Here is an 8,218-nt window from a genome sequence, read left to right on the forward strand (position 1 = left end):
TGCTTCTCTTTTTAATTTGACAAATTGTTTGGGATACCCAAGAATGCTGGAATAAAAAGCAACCACATTTTCTCTTGCTGTTATCAAAATGGCAATGTCAGGAGAGATTGCACAGTCGTGAGAACATTAAAAAAACCTAGCCTTCACTGAATAATTAGGATTTTGTTTGTAGAGAACCGCGTCACCTGGACTTAAATTCAGCCCATAGTTTCAATAAACAGCCAATATTTATCTTGGTATTGTGTTAACATTCTTCAGTTGTTTTCACCCTCTCTTTGTTTTCCTAATTTATGTTTGCAGTTTATTTTTATCATGCTGTGAGTTGAAAGTTTGTTACCAGTATATGATGAAAAAGAATCTATTTCCTTTGTAGAAAGTTCAAAGCCATCTTAGTAGGGTTAAGTAATTTTCTGAAAGAGAGCCAATTTGTTACAATGATTGAAAGCATCAGGCTAAAAACTGGAAGACTCTAATTTCTATTCCTCCTTAGGCAAAAATCAGCTGGATAACTTTGGTGCAGTTTTTCTCTCTCAGCCCTAAGAAGAAGCCAATGGCAATTGCCTTCTTCTTAGGGCTGAACAATCTTGCTGCCAAGCGCCAGGGAAATCAGGAGATCCAGGCAATTCAAATGGGTATAAAGATTTTTTTTTTTTGCAAGTTTAACCTCTCTATAAGAATCTGAACTACTAACAGTCAAAGCAATTTGGCAGCAGATAAGGAATTCAAGGTGGGCTGGATTTAGACCTCTTGTGGGTGGGAAGGGGAGGACATGCTTCTACCTCGGGCTCATCTACCTTGCCAAGAAAACTGCAGGGACTAATTCAGGAAGTTTCAAAATCTGACTCAGGGGCACCCCCACAAAGGAAAACTCAGACTTTTCTGAAAGCTATTTCAAACAACTCAGATTACAATATACACCAAAGATGAACCCATGTCAAGTTACATTCCTATTTGGTCCTAATTGTGTATGAAACGTATCAGGAAAGACTTAATGAACTCAATCTGTATAGTCTGGAGGACAGAAGGAAAAGTGGGGACGTGGTCGAAGCATTTAAATATGTTAAAGGGTTAAATAAGGTTCAGGAGGAAAGTGTTTTTAATAGGAAAGTGAACACAAGAACAAGGGGACACAATCTGAAGTTAGTTGGGGGAAAGATCAAAAGCAACATGAGAAAATATTATTTTACTGAAAGAGTAGTAGATCCTTGGAACAAACTTCCAGCAGACGTGGTTGAAAATCCACAGTAACTGAATTTAAACATACCTGGGATAAACATATATCCATCCTAAGATAAAGTACAGGAAATAGTATAAGGGCAGACTAGATGGACCATGAGGTCTTTTTCTGCCGTCAGTCTTCTATGTTTCTATGAATCGTTACTTGTTATCCAGAAGCATATTTTATACACGTTCAAAGCTCACATCTTTGTTCATAAAAACATCACATAAGATAAGTTTATTAGAATAAATTATTTTATTAAATTAATTCCACATGAAAATAAACTGTTATGCTTAGTCTTTGTTTGAGGATGGAATATATTCCACAATAAAATGTTTATTTAACTACCTCTATTTCACATTCTCTATGTCAATGTTTTTCAACCAGTGTGCCGTGGCACACTAGTGTGCCGCGAGACATGGTCAGGTGTGCCGCGAAGCTCAGAGAGAAGGAAAGCAAGAGAGAGAGAAAGAAAGAGAGAAAGAAAGCAAGAAAGCAAGAGAGAGAGAAAGAAAGAGAGAAAGAAAGCAAGAGAGAGAAAGAAAGAAAGAGAGAGAAAGAGAGAAAGAGAGAGAGAGAAAGAGAACAAGAGAGAAAGAAAGAAAGCAAGAGAGAGAGAGAAAACAAGAGAAAGAAAGCAAGAGAGAGAGAGCGAAAGAGAGAAAGAAAGCAAGAGAGAGAGAAAGAGAGGGAGGGAAGGAGAGAGAGAGAAAGACATAGAGGAAGGGAGGGAAGGAGGGAGAAAGAGAGCAAAAAACAGAGGAAGGAAGGAAGAGAAAGAAAGGGAGGGAAGGAGGGAGAAAGAGAGCAAAAAACAGAGGAAGGAAGGGATAGAAAGAGGGAGGGAGAAAGAAATATAGTGAAGGGGAGGAAGAGAGAGAGATATTTTTTTTGTCTAAACTTTTTTTAACCGCCCCCCCCCCTGCTCAATGTGCCCCAGGGTTTCGTAAATGTAAAAAATGTGCCGCGGCTCAAAAAAGGTTGAAAATCACTGCTCTATGTAGACATTCTCATAGAAAATTATGATACCTGGGGTAACATACCTACAAATGCTTTACCTTGTATCTTATCGGTAACTGACAAATCTTATTTAATTAAACTAATGCCCAGGTAGCCGGAAAGATTTAGAGCTGAAATATCCATTGCTGGTTCCCTACCACTGACTGGCTTTGTCTCATAGGGACAATCTTAGGAAATAAAGTTAATGAGCAGAGGTAGGTTTAGAATAGAATAACATAGTTGGAAGGGACTTTGTAGGTCTTCTAGTCCAACTTCCTGATTAGGCAGGAAACCCTACACCACCTCAGACAAATGATTATCCAACATCTTTAAAACATCCAGTGTTGGAGCATTCACAGCTTCTGGAGGCAAGTTGTTCCACTGATTTGTTTGCTTGTTTGCTTGTTTTATATGCTGCCCCTTTCCAAAGACTCCGGGCAACTTACAACATATAAAAACAACAGAATGCAATAAATAAATCCAATTAATTACACTAAACACACAATCTAAAATCCCCAGATACGTTAAAATCAATCATACATTCAGACAATGGCAACCCCTGAAATATATTGGAACACTGCTATCATGTCTCCCCTAGTCCTTTTCATCAAACTAGACATACCCAGTTCCTGCAACTGTTCTTCATATGTTTTAGCCTCCAGTCCCCTAATCATCTTTGTTGCTATTCTCTGCCCTCTTTCCAGAGTCTCAACATTCTTTTTGCATTGAATCTAGAGGGTCCTTACCTTTGCAAGGTGCTCAGCCCGCTGGGACTGAGCCAGGACCTTCCGGAAGTGATGGTTATAAAAGTACAGACAGAGCATGTTCGAATGAACTAAACTTTTATTAGAAAAAGTAGAAAAATAAAGATTGTCTGAAGAGACATAAAATGGCACATCTACATTGCTAATGAAGATAATGCATAATGGAGATTCTCTAAAACTAGAGATCTTCTTCTTCCTGCAAGGAGGAGGATGTGAGCAAACAGGTTACATCACAAAGGAGGAGCTACATTAATAAACAGAGTTAACTATCTAACTACTGGATGTTTCTCAATGTCTTTGGAGGCTGTCAATCACAGCATGACACCCCTTCTTTGTCAGTCATCAGAGACATAAGGGACATCAGGACATCAAGGCATCAGTTCACTTAAGGCACATCTTGTTGGTGAGGTATTCATGTTGATCAGCTGGCAACGGCTTATTCAGCAAGTTAGCGATCTGCTCAGTAGTAGGTATATACTGAAGTTTTACGAATCCTTCTTTCACCTTCTCTCTGGTATTTTGATACCGGATGTCAATGTGCCGTGAACGAGCTCCAACAAATTCACCTTCAGCAATATATGTGACTGAAATGTTATCCTCCATAATAACAATTGGTTTCTTTGGACTTTCCCAAATACTATCAATGAGATTAAAAAGAGAGGTTATCTCATTACAGCAATCAGAAACACATGCATATTCAGACTCAGTTGAAGAGCAAGAAATAAACCTCTGCTGCCTAACTTTCCAAAAGAAAGGACAACCATTTAAAAACAGTATATAACCAGAAGTACTTTTTTGTGTTTCTGTGTCACTTGCCCAGTCAGCATCTGCATAACAAATCACTTCAGGGTACTCAACATGATTCGGCTCGAGGTACAACTTCTTGTCCTTTGTGAGCTTCATGTATCTCAACAGTCTCTTTATGCAAGACCAGTGAAACGTGGTTGCGTTGCCAACGTATCTGGACAGTAGATTCACACTCAGCGAAATGTCAGGTCTTGTCCAACTGCTGATGTACAATAGCGATCCAATCACTGACCGGTACAGTGTTTTGTTGTCAAAAGCAGGATACTCTTCTCGGGTTAACCTGTAAAAATCAGTCTGCATAGGAGAACGACAAGTTTTTGCATCAGACATATTACAATTCTGCAAGAGCTGGTCAACCTTACTTTCTTGTGAAAGAGAGAACCTCTTCTCAGTTTTCTCAAACTGAACACCTAGATAATCATTAATATGCCCTAGGCTTTTTAAGGTGAAATGTTTCTCAAGACCCTTAGCAAAAGTTTTACTGGTGCTTTCATTTGGACCTATGTAAACAATATCATCAACATAAACAAGAACAATTTCATAAGTCTTACCTTGCCCTTTTGTGAACACGCATTCATCAGGGATGGACTTAATAAAGCCCATTGAATTTAGCTTTTGGGATAACAACTTGTACCACATAAGGACACTCTGTTTGAGGCCGTATAAAGACTTGCTCAGAGACCAGACTTCACCTTCTCGGTCCTGGAACCCGGGAGCACCCTTGACGTAGATCTCTTCATTCAGATCAGCGTTCAAATAGGCAGTCTCTACATCAAACTGAAAAACCTCTAAGTCCAAAGCAATAGCAGTGATTAGGGCAATCTTGACACTCTCATTTTTGACTGTGGGTGAATATGTGTCAGTGTAGTCATCCGGATAAACTTGAGAGAATCCTTGAGCTACAAATCTAGCTTTATACAGTTTTCCTTCATTAGGTTTCTGTTTGAGCTTATACACCCAGCGTGTGCCAATGACTTTCTTCTTGTTGGGAGGCTCCACCTGTTGGAACACCTTAAGTTTCTTTAAGCAGTCTAGTTCGCGTTCCATAGCCTCATACCATTTTTCTTGTTCAGATTCAGGCAAAAGTTTGATCTGGTGAAAATGATCAGGTGGAAGTGTAAGATTATTACACATGAAAAGAAAAGGAGATTCAGATACTTGCTGTGCAAATCTCTTTGGAGGAGTTCCTTTAGTGGTTCTCTTTGAAAGTCTTGGAACGCTGGTCCATCCTTCATCATCATCTCCGCCTTCAAGTTCATCGCCAGGGATTTCCTCTGCGACTGTCGAAGGCTGTTCATCGTCTGGAACATTCGGAATATCTGGCACAGCTCCCTGGGCATCAGGTATCGCCACACCTTCCTTAGGAAAATAAACTGAAGTATCATTACTATGTATACTGGACCAATTTGTGTCTTCCTCAAATTTGGCTGAATTAGAAATATAAACTCTGTGATGAGAGTCAGCAAATTTGTGGTACTTGGAGACTTCATCAAAGCCGATGAATCTCATTCTTTCTGACACAGGACCTCCTTTCCTTCTTTGTTCAAGTGGAATGTTAACAGTGGCATAACAACCAAAAATGTAGATGTTTTGAACATCAGGCTTCTTGGCATGAAGCAAGTGATAAGGAGTGTCTTGTATGACGCTACTCCATGTTCTGTTAACAATGTAATTAGCATACCTTACTGCTTCGCCCCAGTATGAAAAGTCCAAGCCTGCATCCTCAAGGAGACAACAAAACATTGTCTGCAAGATCCCGTTCCTCCGTTCACAAATACCATTGTGTTGGGGAGTCGCAGGTGCTGAGGTCTGCTGGCGGATTCCATTCCTGGCCATCCATCCTTGGAACTCTTGGGACATGAATTCGCCTCCATGGTCACTTTGAATTCGCTTGATCCAGACGTCGTGTTGGGTGAGTATCTCTGCAGCAAAGTCTTTAAAGACCTCAAACGCCCCTGATTTTTGTTTTAAAAGAAAAACATAGCCAAATCGTGAGTAACTGTCAACTACAGTTAAGAAATACTTACGTTTACCAACAGTAGGCCGAAATGGACCGACAATGTCGGTGTGGACCAATTCAAAAATGCGTGAACACAATCGGACAGCAACCTTAGGTATGGGTGAATTTTTGGACTTGGCTGAGTTACAAATTTTGCAGTCTAAGTAAACTTGGCAAGTCCCATCAATTTTAAAACCATCAACATATTCAGACATCTTTGCTAAGACGGGGTAAGAAGCATACCCCAAGCGACAATGTCATCTGTGGACACACCTGGAATGAAAAGATTTGTTTGTTAATATATGTTTAACATTTGTAACAGTATTAGGAACCTCAGGGATTTCATTGGCTTTAGAAGCCTCTGAACTAGTAGTTGCACCAGGTTTTCTCTCTGGACCTGTGCTTTTGCCCATTGGAACGCTTATACTTACACCACCTTTCATTGGAGGTTTAGGTTTTAAATAAAAAACACCTTTAATGGGAATGGCAATAGCAAGAAGTTTGCCATCCTTGATGATGTTAGTGTCTGTGAGTTCAAAGTTTATTACAACCTTTAATTCTTCTCTCAGGCAATAACCACTAAGAATGTTGTTCTTGGCAGTTGGAACGTAGAAAACATTTGAGATAAGGGAGTCCAGTTCTTTGACGAAGACTTTTCCTTTTCCTTCCACCTTGGAGTGTAGATCCCCAAATCCAATCAATTCCTTGACATCTGTCTGGTGTAGCTCAGTGAAGGATTCCTTCCGGTACGTGATGTGCACCGCTGCTCCGCTGTCTAGGGTCCATAACTCACGTATGTCGTAGAGTGGACTCTTCTCAGGAACAGTGTTGAGGAAGATGGTACTAACGTAAGTAGCTTTCTCATCTTTGGAGTCTTTGGGAGTTGTCTTTGCAGCTCCAGAACTCTTTCCCCGAGATCCTTTCTTCTGTGCCCCCTTTGGTTGAGTTGGGTATGGTGGAGGGTCAGATGTGCCAGAATGGACACTTTGCAAATCAGCAGACTTGTGAGTGTCATCCTTCTTAGGTTGTTTCTGGCGTGGGTACTTTGGAGTACTGGTTTTCTGTTGACCGCTCTTTGCCAAGTTAGGTTTGAATGCTGCTGACATAGGCCTAAGGCTAGTGCGCAGCAACTCTTCTTCTTCAGTTAGCATGTTACAGAGTCTCTGTGTGGTCTTTTGGGCCAATGGAAGTATACTGAACTTGTAAATGACTTCCCTCCATTCAGGACCAAGGGAAGTTATGATAGCAGCATTGACTTGATTATTGTCATAGCGATATCCTCTCTCCTCTAAATCTTTGTGCATGGTTAGCATCTTAGATAAGTGTGGAGCAAGTTCACTCCCTGTTGGAAGTTTAGTATTGGTAAACTTGGATATCAGGATGTAGTTGCCTTCATCTGATACTGGCCTAAACATGCCGTCAAGTGACTCTAACAGCTCAGCAGAAGTGATGTCATGAGTGTACCTCATTGACAATTGTGAGTCCATGCTCATAAGAATGAGTAGCTTGGCTTTTATGTCAGCTTCTCTTTCTTCTTCAGTCCAGCGCCTTACTGGGGGATTGTGAGCAATCCCATCTATGTCGTGAGCCAGTAGGTGCAAATTAATGCTGTGAAGCCACTTCCTGTAGTTGTGTCCATTTGGCATCAGCACGAACTCACCTTTCAATGCAGAAGAGGTGATGGTTTGCCTTGTAGATGCAGTCATCTGAACTGCTTGCATTTGCTGGGGTTGGGCCCCAACACCTGCTGACAAACCTGGTGGCTGAGCCATCTGGGGAAGCTGCGTTGGCATCTGTGGAGTAAGGACTGGTGGCCTCTGTGGTGAAACAGAAATGCCTGGAATTTGAGGGATTGGGTCCCTTTGCATCTGTGCGGCGAGAGAAGCTCTAGATACATTAGACTTCACATCATACACATTGGCTTCAGGAAAAGTTTGTGCCTTTTGGGCATTCCATCCACTAGTGGCCGCTGCTGCGTAAGTTGCTGCAGTGGGTGAATTAACCCCCCCCCCCGCGGCTCGTAGCTGCAAAAGGCAAATGTTCCATTTTTTTTTCTGTGGGCAGTTCTGCCCTCCCTTCTCCCCCTGGAAGGGCCTCTATGTGAGATAAGGCGGCAGGGTAGAAATGTGTGACCACTGAAGCGTGACCCTTTTGCGCATGTGTGTCTTCGGCTGGATAGGAGGAGTACATTCCTACACTATCTGCTTTCTGAGACTGGACATACGTGGCATCTGCCAGGGACACAGACTCCATTTTTTGAGTTATCAACTTTAGTTGGAGTTTCTTCAGTGATCTTAACTCAGTTCTAGCTTCATTTGCTTTTTCTAAGTAACTGAAGTAAATTTCTCGCTGCGCATTATTTTTCATAGTAGGTAAATTATCAAAGTGAAGACAGAATGACTCTAACTCATGAATTTCTCTCTCATGTTT

The sequence above is a fragment of the Erythrolamprus reginae genome, chromosome 1, assembly GCF_031021105.1.
Source record: "Erythrolamprus reginae isolate rEryReg1 chromosome 1, rEryReg1.hap1, whole genome shotgun sequence".
In the NCBI taxonomy this organism is placed as follows: domain Eukaryota; kingdom Metazoa; phylum Chordata; class Lepidosauria; order Squamata; family Dipsadidae; genus Erythrolamprus; species Erythrolamprus reginae.